Genomic DNA, 12,079 nt, shown 5'->3' on the forward strand with positions numbered 1-12,079 from the left:
ATCAGACACGGCTGGCCTGAGTATGTCGATAAAGTGCCGGAGACAGTCAGAGACTTTTATCAGGTGAGAGGGGAGTTATCTGAGGTAGATGGTTTAGTCATCAGAGGCAGTCGTATCGTCATTCCCACAGAGATGAGGGAGGTGATCTTAGACAGAATACACGACGGGCACCAGGGGATAGCTAAGTGCAGAGAGAGAGCTAGCCAGTCAGTGTGGTGGCCCAAAATGACAGAGCACATTACAACAAAGATACAGCAATGTCAATTCTGCAGAGAACACAAGAACACACAGAGAAAAGAGCCTTTAATGTCAAGTGAGCTCCCATCCAGACCATGGCAGAAAGTTGGCATAGACCTGTGTGAGTACAAAAAAGCAAAACTACTTGATAGTGTCTGACTATTATTCCAGGTTTTTGGAGATCCTAAATCTACCAACAACTACTAGCAGTCAGGTTGTAGCTAGGCTGAAGGCTACATTTGCACGTTTTGGTATCCCTGAAATTGTAGTTAGTGATAATGGGCCACAGCTAGTTTCAGAAGAGATGAGGTTCAGTGAGGATTATGATTTCATCCATGTGACTTCAAGCCCACACTACCCCCAGAGTAATGGACAGGCAGAGAGGGCTGTTCAGATAGCCAAAAGCATATTAAGGCAGGAAGACCCTCTCCTCGCCCTGTTGACATACAGAGCTACACCCTCTTCTTCCACTGGAGCCAGTCCAGCGGAATTGCTCATGGGTAGGAGACTCAGAACCACCTTACCCACATTGCAGCATAACCTGAAACCGGCCTGGCCTAAAGAGGAACTGATCAAAACCGCTGACGCCGCAGCCAAATCGAGGCAGGCTTTCTACTACAACCGCAGGAACGGCGTGCGGACACTGCGCCCGCTGAACTCAGGTGACGCAGTACTCACCAAACCTGATGGACAGAAAACATGGACAATGCCAGCAGTAGTTCACAGTCAGAGCTCCACTCCCAGATCCTACATAGTGGAGACAGCTCAAGGTGAACATTACAGAAGGAACAGGCGCCACCTGTTGGCCACACCCAAAACACTCACCTTTGTCAGCAGGGATCCTGACCATGTCACTCCAGGGGAGAATGGAAACACGGATGAGTCCCGAGCAGCAGAAATGCCAACTTCCACACCATATGTTACTCGCTCTGGCAGGGTGAGCAAGCCAGCAATCCGGCTGGATTTGTGAGGCGTATGGACTTGTGTATTGTGGGGGATTTTTTATTTTTTTTGTGAAAAGGGGGGTGATATACAGGTTAGAAAATCATCTTAGAGGGGGAGATGTAATGAATGAAAGGTCACGTGTTTAACTTGACCTACTCACGGGTGTACGTGCAGTGCGTGTGACGTATACAGGAAGTTGGAGACGCGCATGTTATGAAGGTTGTATGTCGGATGAACGCTAGTAAAAGCTACACAGTTAAGAACCTACGAAGTCGGCTCGTACTTGAATTATTCTTATGTCAGTAAGACAAGGCGTCTACGGACATTACAATCCCCGTGTTGGTAGGCAACGGAATAGACTGCTACGCTACCCGGACGCCCCAAGAAGAATATGTTGGTCGTACTATATCGTTTTTCAGAACATGCATTGACAATCCTGGAAGGGGCACGAAAGCGAGCCATGATAAGGTGCAAAGCAAGAAGAGCGGGAAGATGGTCAAAAAGAAGGCAACATCACGAAATCCGAATACCTGCACACTCATCAAGAAGCTCAGTGACTTTCAGTGGGACTTTGTCTTTTTTTCCCTTTTTGCACACACACACACACACACACACACACACACACACACACACACACACACACACAAACCACCTGGCACCCTCAACAGGCGTTCACATATTTACTTACTCACTCCCTCAGTGACAAAAACCCATGCAAGCCTTTTCTTATTCACACTGTTGGAACTCAAGGTTAACGTTGTTCAGAAAAACAGCTGCATAATTGTTTTGTGTTCACTTTGCATGCAAACTAGACTGCTGCTTTTCTGCAGCAGGTTAATTAAAATCAGCTAGTCTGACGTTCCTTTCTCACAAAACTTGTCACAATGTTGCCAAATATTGTAATCACTGTTATTCAAATTAAAGAAACTGTCAATGTTTCAAAAGAACATAACAAAGAAAAGTAAACAGGCAGGGCGTTAAGGTTTGTTCAGGTCTAGTTTCTGTTGTGTGCACTGGTGACATGTTCTTATTTTAATCAATACATTAAAAGGAACTGCGTAATGAATATTGTCCCTTTGTTATTTTTTTCATTGTTATTATCATCACCAGTGGTAGTAGTAGTAGTAGTACAGTAACATAAGTACAGGATACATACTGAAATACCGTTTACATACTGTACATATTTACTGACAAAACTGTGACCAGTGTTGTACATTTACAAGAATGCAGCAATGAACTGCAGGACTGTAATTCTAGAATACAGTAAGACACTGCTGGGGGAGGCTCCAGCATCCCGTGACCTGAATTCAGATAAGCAGCTTGGATAATGGATGGATGGAGTAAGAAACTGTTAAAAAAACAGTAATTTGCTGGGGAAGCTGCTGCCAGTTAATTGCTGCAAATTTACAGTGAAAAGTTTTAGACATGGCATTTCATTGTGATCCTTTACATTAATCAGGAACAACCAGCATTTAGCTGTATTTAGTGAACATGCCAGCTAGTCTTGGGTATTGCAGACAAATAAATCATTATTAGCCTGCTGATTAAAACTCAGGCCCCTAGAACCATAAAACAGTCACGTACATACTGAGATGAAAGAAAACATCAGTGTGTGTTGAGCTGTATTTGTTTGACAGAAATACCAGCGGTGACATGGCAATTAAATATACCCTTGTGAAAAACAAAAACCCAGCAATCTATTACCAAATCTAAAGTAGCTACTTATAATCATTTCCATTTATCATGTCTGTACAGCTTATTGCTTTCAAAAAGTATCATGTACACTTAGTGGCCACTTAATATGTACACTACCCTGGGCAAAAATAACTCGCTTCTCCACACAGTGAGTTCTGCGGCTGTGACTCAGTGTATGTGGGACGCAGACAAGGCGGAGAGGTTATGTTTGATTAAAAAGTGTCGACATGCTTGATATGGTTGTTAATGCCAGGCATCCTGGTTCAAGCACCCTGATAATAGCCAATCTGCTGGGATACCTGCAGCAGTGTGTTTAAGAAGAAGGTTCAGACATTAAGTCAGCAGCAGTTCTGAGGGCAAAAAAAACAAAAAACAATGCCTCGATGATGAAAGGCCGAGCCCACGGGTGGGCTGCACAAGTATGGAAATAGCAGTTCAGTGGTGATGATGAATCTCCCAGAGCACATCACCTCATCAAACTCTGACATGGATGGGTGGTAGCAGGGGAAGAAGACCATGCCGTACAATCCTGTCTGCCATTGAAGAACACTGAACAAGAGGAATAGGCTAAAGTGGCCACGTGACCGCCAAAACTTGACGATTGAAGACTGAAGTGTGTGAAGCTGATGATAGCAGTATGTATTCATTGATCTATACTGACACTGGTCAGTGGTACAGGTTGGTGATGGGGGAGTAATACTGTGTAAGGGTTTTCTGAATCGTATTTAGCCACTTTGAGCCAAATGCGCTTCAGTTCAACATAACAAAACAAAACTCAACATCGCTGCTGACCAGGTAAATCCCTTCCTGGTCCAAGTCTACACGCTTTTAAATGGATATTTCAAGGATTGTGGGGATTGCAGCTCGACGGCTTTTAACTTGTATATGTTAACTTGATGAGGAAAAACTTCTGCAGGACTCCGATGTAAGAAAGGATAAAACAAGTATTTTTATTCCACAGCTTGTCGTAGCTACTTACAGGAATATTCAAAATTAATTTCTCCTAATCAGCAAACTGTACTACGGTAAGAAAACCGCGTGGCTCGGTCGTTACCTGAGCTACAACTCAACCCCCCCCCCCCAAAAAAAACAAAACAAAAAAAAACACACGTCTTTTGCGAGTTTGTCTTCGTAAGCCCATGAGCCCTATCTCAAAGTGACAACCTAGATCACCGTTCTAACAGAAAGCTTACACGGTGCTGCCTTTTACAAAATATCATGCTTACATCAACATGAATTCAATGAAATTATTATTAGCTGACTTTTAACATTCATTCATTATCCAAACCGCTTATCCTTACTCAGGGTTGCGGGGATGCTGGAGTCTATCCCAGGAGTCATGGTTGGACTACCCTGGGGCTCAAACCCAGGACCTACTTGTTGTGAGGCGACCGCGCTAACCACTGCGCCACCATGCCGCCCCTGATCCAACCCCGGAACAACTAATCTTGGAAGGTTGAATCTGTTCATCTGGACGCAACGTTGACTTTTAACAATAACTATTAATTAACATATTCAATGAAATTACTTATTTATCTCAGTTTATGTAAGCTAATTACACAAATACAGACTGATTATTTATCGATATAAAACATATGATAAATGTAACTTGGCTCCCACATAATGGCCCCTAATTGTACTCTTAACTGGGAACAGTTACCAAATATATACAACATGTGGAGCCAAAGAAATTGAAGTCTTCCTGTTTAAGCATTCTTCTTTCTTCGTTGCTTGATTTACCATTTAATTTGGGGTTCAAATGTTACTATCACATGTCCCCCATTGGAGGACAGTTTTTACCACTGCCTCATTCAGCCTCCTGTATGAGACAAATGTTCGTAATGGGCCTATCCAGTTTGCTGGTCTTGGTCTTGATACAGACCTGACATAACAGGTCCAAACTTGTTTGGGACTGTTTCGATGACCTTTCCCATGACCCAAGAGTTGCGTGGTACTGAGTCATCAATGATCAACATGATATCTCCATTGGCGAAGTTGCCAGATTGATGGGACCACTTGTGGTGCTCTTGCAGCTGTGGTAGTTATTCTATTATCCATCGCTTCCAGAATATGTCTGCCATGTGCTGGATCTGTTTCCACCTCCTGCATGCATAGAGATAATGGAACAGGCCTGGGGTAGAGAAGTCTTGGTGTTGAGGAGCAACAGGTGATTAGGCGTAAGCACTTTAAGATCATTTGGATTGTTGGACGACTTGGTTATAAGGCGACTGTTGATGATGGCCTTTGCCTCACATAACAGTGCGTGTAAGCCCCTCCCCGTCGAATGTCTGTAGCTTAAGGGTGGTGCTCAGGACCTTCCTTACAGACCTGATCAACCTCTCCCAGACTCCCCCATGGTGGGATCCAGTGGGAGGACTAAACATCCACTGAATGCCGCTTTGATGTAGCATGTTCTCAGTCTTGGAGCTATTCCACTCTCCAATGGCTCTCTTCAGTTACGAAGTTCATTCCATTGTCTGAGCAGAGGATTTTTACCTGGCCTCCTCTAGCTATGAAACGACAAAGAGCACTTATGAAGAAGTCCGTATCCAGTGAATATACTACCTCTAAGTGTATTGCACAGATTGCTAAGCATGTAAAAAATGATGCTGTACCTTTTCACCGTATTTCTTCCACGTTTTACTTTGAATGGGCTGAAGTGTTTGTAAATGGAGGCTCACCTGGCAGGACTCTGCCTCGAGTTAGGTCGGTCATCTGTTGTTGCCCTGCAGCACCATGCGAGCGTCAATAAACATGGCACTTGGATAGGATTCTCCTTAGAGCCAAATCTGCGCCAGGGATCCAATACTTGGATGGCAACTTGGGAGAGCACATGGTTGCGAATGCTGTGACCCAAGTTCTCGTGGATTTCCCTGAGGACCAACTTTGTGACATGAAGATTCTTGTCCAGGATTGCTGGTTGAATTGACTCCTTGGGCATAGCGGCCCTGCTGAGTTTTCCTCCTACTGCAAGGATGCCGTCTTGGAGGACTGGATTAAGCCTGAAAGGGGTACTGCTTCTCTTCACGCCTGCATTAGTCCCAATAAGCAGTCCTATCTCTGCTTCTATTTTTGGGAGTAGCCACTTCTGAAGGTGAGGCCACTTGTCGACATCCTCTTGTAAAGGAAAGTACCTTTAGTTGCTGGAATGGTCTTCTGGGAGTATGTATCTGGGAGCCCAGAAAATCATTGCAGTCTAAATTGCTCACCTGCAACCCAGACACCTTGTGACTGCTAATGATCTTTTTCTCCCCCATGGTCTTTAGAAAGATGTGCGTCTGTTTGCCTGTGAGGTTGAGTTCTTTCATTAGTTCCTCAGTACAGAAGCAGGCAGTACTAACCAGGGTCGAGGAAAGCGTAAATTGTTGTCACCCTTTGGCTCTTGTTGGCCTTGACTTGAACTGGAACTATTGCTAAGATGCTCTCTGTGTTTTCAGCACTTACCCTTTCAGCAATTACCCTACTCTTCTGAGCCGCCCTGGTCACTGCTCCACCCCTCTGCTGATCCAGGGAGGGCTGCAGACAACCACATGCCTCCTCCGATACATGTGGAGTCGCCAGCCGCTTCTTTTCACTTGACAGTGAGGAGTTTCACCAGGGGGACGTAGCACGTGGGAGGATCACACAATCCCCCCCCCCCGAACAGGCGCCACGACCAACCAGAGGAGGCGCTAGTGCAGCAACCAGGACACATACCCACATCTGGCTTCCCACCCGCAGACAGACAATTGTGTCTGTAGGGACACCCGACCAAGCCGGAGGTAAAAGGAGGACTCGAACTGGTGATCTTCATCATTTTGCATACTACTTTAGTGGGGGGGGGTTGTTAAATGTTTCTGTGTTTCAAGTACTATATATATAGGTACTAAGTTAAGATTTGTTGTGAGGCTAGTTGTAAATAACGTAGCCGCATATCTCCCTTTACAATGATATCAGGCTAGTCTGCTTACTGACACTTAGAAAGACACATCACCTTTATATAGGGAGAGTTGAGAATTGAATTTTACTCACGGATTAGCTGTAATTGTGGTTTCAACCCCTTCAACAAATGTCCATCCATTCAAGTTACAACACGGTTTTCTTACGAATGTGGGGGTTGTAGCTTGACAATTGCCTGGGCTTAAACTCATGTAGTACATCAACTTCATGAGGAAAAACTTATTTATCTCAATTTATGTAAGTTAATTTATCGAACTAAAACATAAATAAACATAACTTGGCTCCCAGGAGGATGATAAAGTGCTTTGTTACAAAACACGCACTTGAAATTAAGGTGACTTCAGTAAAGCCTCCTACAGACTGTGCGATGTGGGCTGTCTCAGACGAAAGAAAATGGCGATATCTTTGGTCCTGCCTCCAAAACGATGGTCCTAAGTCGCACTGTGAGACAGGTTCAAAGACGGCCGTAATTATGGTCTTGCAAGCGAAGATCAACAAGCACAAAAGTTTGACAGTGTCAGAAATTTAGGACGACCATCTCACAATGTGACTGCTTCTACCGCCTACGTCTACTCACCAACCAATAGAAATTCAGCATGAATGACGCGACGCAGAATCTTTGCTGGCAAGAAACACAAACAGACTGTTAGCATCTGTGACCAAAATGTGATGGATTCAACAAAACGAGCAACAAAACGAGCAAAACAAGCTGCAGCGACTATTGAAAGGACACGGTTCCTGCTTGGTGTTATGGGTTTTTTTTCTTCTCCAATTTTCCCCCGTTTTCTCCCCAATTTGTATCTGGCCAATTACCCCGCTCTCTTTTTTGAGGCGCTCTCAGACACGGCCAATTGTGTCTATAGGGACGCCCGACCAAGCCTGAGGTAACACGGAGATTCGCCCCAGCGATCCCGTGTTGGTAGGCAACGGAATAGACCGCTACGCTACCCAGGCGCGCAGCCTGGTGTCATGTTGCTCTACCGGCGGAGTAGATTGATTACGCGCACTGATGCGGCACGCAGGCTGATGACGTTTTTATGGGCTTGCGTCTTATGGTCTTATGCCCCTTTTCCACTACATGTTACCGGCTCAACTCGACTCTACTCGACTCTACTTGACTCGCTTGTGTCGTTTTCCATTACCGTAACGGTACCCCCTGGATTTTCGGCTCTCCATTTTTTTCAATTTCAAAATGTATTTTTAAGATAACTCGACCGCTTTGGCATTTAAAGATGCCAGGTGATTATCCCATGCGCGCATTGATGACGCAGTGACACATTTCTCTGACCAATCATAGGTCTGCATTGATTTTGGTACCCCTCCAGTTTTTTTTTGGAACCTCGACGAAGATGGTACCAGTGGTGACAGTTACCAAAATGCCGGTACTATCCAGTAACGGAAAACGAAAAAAGGGCGAGTCGAGTTGAGCCGGTACCATCTAGTGGAAAAGGGGCATTAGCCTGCGATTCAGTAGGCGTCATCGTACAGTCTACATACATAAAACTTGATGTCGTACCCAAGTTTATTAGATCCATATCGCACAGTGTGGCTTGCAGTAAACTTATGGATTGCTAAAATCGTACAGCCTGTGGGGGGCTTGAAAGAGTAACTGTACACGCGAATAAGTTGTTTGAGTCAATAACTGAAAAATGTAGCTTTGTTTCAATGAAAGACATCTGTCCCTGGATGAAATGTCAACGTGCTTTCATGTCGAAGTACTTTCGTCCTTATACATGTCACACATGCAAAAAAAGAGTTATTAATTATATTTTGCTATCACTGACCAGACAATGTGATCCATAGCAACCACGCCCCCTCTCTTGTTCGCGCAAAGAACCCCCTCCCCCGCAGGACAGAGCACAGCTGATACAGAGGATGAAGTCACTCTTTAAGTGCAAGATAACGAAAAAGCCGCCCTCTTATTTTCAACTCAAAAACCAATTAAAAATTTCTCGGTCTTCCGCTGTGTATCAATTATTACCGACCATCGGCAAGATAACGCTTCCCACTTGCACTATTAGTCAGGAATACTCCGTTGATACCTGAGGGTGAAATTGGCTGCCACCAGCATCCGCTGACACACTATGATTCCGTTGGCGTACTTCAGGCTCAGTAAAGACACATGGTTACAGATCTCCCATCCTCCCCTTTTCATTTTAATCAGACAGCTGCAGTTGGGCTAGCTATCAGGCAGTTGGTATTTAGCAGTGTGACTGATTATGGTATGGGGGCAAGGAGGGGGGGGCTGCAATGGCTTCTCATATCAAAATTAAAGAGTTTTTGTGACTGCCTTTAACTTTGCTGTTGCCCTTTTGATCTTTTTCCTCTCATTGAACTTTGATGCTCTGTTTCAGGTTTTGCCTCACTGTCGCAGAGCTGGCTGAGGTGACTGTCAGGGTTGGAGAAGGTCATCCTGTAAAGGTCACAGATCCCGTCACATGACTGTAACTGGATAACATCATACTTGGTTTATTTTCATACTGTTTTTTTTAATCATCATTTTAAAAAGAAAGAAATACACTTTATTTTGTCATTGTACAGTTCAGTTACAATGACATTTGTTCTCTACATTTAACCCATCCTATTGTATAGGAGCAGTGGGCATCTGCAGCGCTTGGGGACCAACTCCATTTCGTCTTTCCATTGCCTTGGTCAGGGGCACAGATGGGAGTATTAACCCTAACATGCATGTCTTTATGATGGTGCGAGGAAACCGGAGCGCACGAAGGAAACCGGAGCAGACATGGGGAGAACATGCAAACTTCACATAGAAAGGACCCGGGAAGGCCTGGGGTTTGAACCCACAACCTTCTTGCTGTGAGGCAACAGTGCTAACTACTAGGCCACTGTGCCGCCTTTTTTGCCACCAAAGACTCCAGAATGGTACTTAAAGGTGCAGTCCATAACCGCCAAAGAACGGTGTGGAGGACTGCGACAAGAATGCTCTACTGACAACGAGGAACATAATGCATCCCACCACCAGGTCAACATTGTGTATTTGTATGAGAAATAGAGGTGAAAGCGATGGCTGGCGTTGGCTGTTTGCGTCTGAGCATCAATTGTGGACTGCACCTTTAACACTGAGGCGCATATTTTGAAGCTAAATAAAAAATTGATCTCTTAATCATGATCATTTTCTTCTTCTTCCCCTCCTCTTCTACATTCGTTGCCAGAGTCTCTATTTTCTATTTTTCTCCATCTTCTTCTATTTCTTTTACCCCCCCTCATCCTCATCCAAGAAGGAATGTTTCAGAAGCCAGGGGAAGTGTGAGATTCATAGAAAAAGGGGGGGAAAAGCGGGGATTGCCGATTCAAATCCCCGTGTTACCTCCGGCTTGGTCGGGCGTCCCTACAGACACAGTTGGCCGTGTCTGGCGGGTGGGAAGCCAGATGTGGGTATGTGTCCTGGTCGCTGCACTAGCGCCTCCTCTAGTCGATCGGAGCACCTGTTCGGGGTGGTGGTGGTGGGGGGGGGGCTGGGGGGAATAGTGTGATTCTCCCATGCTCTACGTCCCCCTGGCAAAACTCCTCACAGTGAAAAGAAGGCGAAAAGAAGTGGCTGGCGACTCCTCGTGTATCGGAGGAGACATGTGGTAGTCTGCATTCCTCCCCGGCTCGGCAGAGGGGTTGGAGTAGTGATCGGGACGGCTCGGAAGAGTGGGGTAATTGGCCGGATACAATTGGGGAGAAAAAAAGAAGGGGGGTGACTTGCCGAGGAGTCTTTACTGCTTGAAACAGTCAAGTCGGAATCATTATGCTGTGAAGTGCGAGACCTTCGAAATGCGGACTCAAGACCAAGTCCACACTCCAGTGCTCCAAGCCCTAAATACTGCTGTTGTTCCACCCGTCCATTTTAATTCAACGGGATGTGCAGAGCAGCCCGACAGCCTTTTTCCTGACAACTTCCTCCAGCTCTCAGGTCAGCTGGGAGATGTTACTCCTGCAACGTGTCCCAGGTCTGCCCCAGGGTCTTGTCCTAGTTCACTGGGTTTGACTTAAAGCGCAATCACATTGAAAGAATTCGCCCTCTTCTTTGTAGAGAAGTGAGCGGCGTGGACGAAGAAAGGGTTATCATTCAAGTGGAAGTAGACAACTTTTCACCCCCCCCCCCATCGTTTCCAAGTGTTTTACTGTTTGCGCCACTGTCGCAAAGACAACCGGATTGCTTTCCGTTTATTAGCAGCCTGGCTACTGTCCAAAGCAAGAAACAACTAATAATCCCAATTTGAACTAGAAAAATCAGACCTCAGTGCTATGATAAAAGCAGAGTAAAACACCCGATAGCATTAATAAGTAGGCAGATTGTGTTACTTACTACTACTACTACTGATCCAGTAGAAATGATGCCGACTGAATGTCGGTTTGGAACCCTCTCATGTCCCGGGTGATGTATCGAACTCTGTTTCCCCGTCGAGATGTGTTTCCTCCTAGCCAGAGTTCAATACAACACCGGTACGCATGATCAACCTTAACCTAACCTTAACCTCAACCTAACCTTAATCTAACTTCAACCTAACCCTAAATGTAACCCAAAGCTTAATTTTAACCAAATCGTAACCGACAGCTAACCTGTTTCCATGCGAACGCTTTCGTCTGGCGAGGGGGAAACAGATCTCGACGGGGAAACAGAGTTCAACACAACATTGGAGCTCTCTCCATTGAATGAACACCCGTCCGAGGTTGACTCTTGTTACCTCTGTTTCTATCTTCCTCTTCGCGTTTTTTTGCCTCCGCGTCAGCTGGGTTCTTTTTGTCTTGCCGGGTAGATTTTCCACCGTTACTTCGGTTGTTCCACCATCCGCCAATCCCCCTCCCCCTTTTTCTCCCCAATTGTATCCAGCCAATTACCCCACTCTTACAAGCCATCCCGATCTCTGCTCCACCCCCTCTGCCTAACCGGGGAGGGCTGCAGACTACCACATGCCTCCTCCGATACAATGACGCCCGTCCACCGTCCGCCATTGCCTGCTACTGGTGGCTGACGGACTTCGTGTGCCACAAATCTATTTGCCGGAAAGAATCGTACCCGGTGGCAGAGAGAGTTGTAGAGTGAAAGCGAAACTTATAGCGACCAATCTAAACGCCGATGGCGCCATTATTCTATAGCCATTACACTGTGCAACCAACATTTACTTCATAAATGATAAGCTAAGGCAAAAAAGTTGTCTACCGCTGCTTTAGAGCCAACGTTTTTAAGGCCAGATGCATCCGTGCTGATGGGAAAATTCAAGGCACGAGTTGTAAATGGATAAAACATTCAAAA

The sequence above is a fragment of the Lampris incognitus genome, chromosome 14, assembly GCF_029633865.1.
Source record: "Lampris incognitus isolate fLamInc1 chromosome 14, fLamInc1.hap2, whole genome shotgun sequence".
In the NCBI taxonomy this organism is placed as follows: Eukaryota; Metazoa; Chordata; class Actinopteri; order Lampriformes; family Lampridae; genus Lampris; species Lampris incognitus.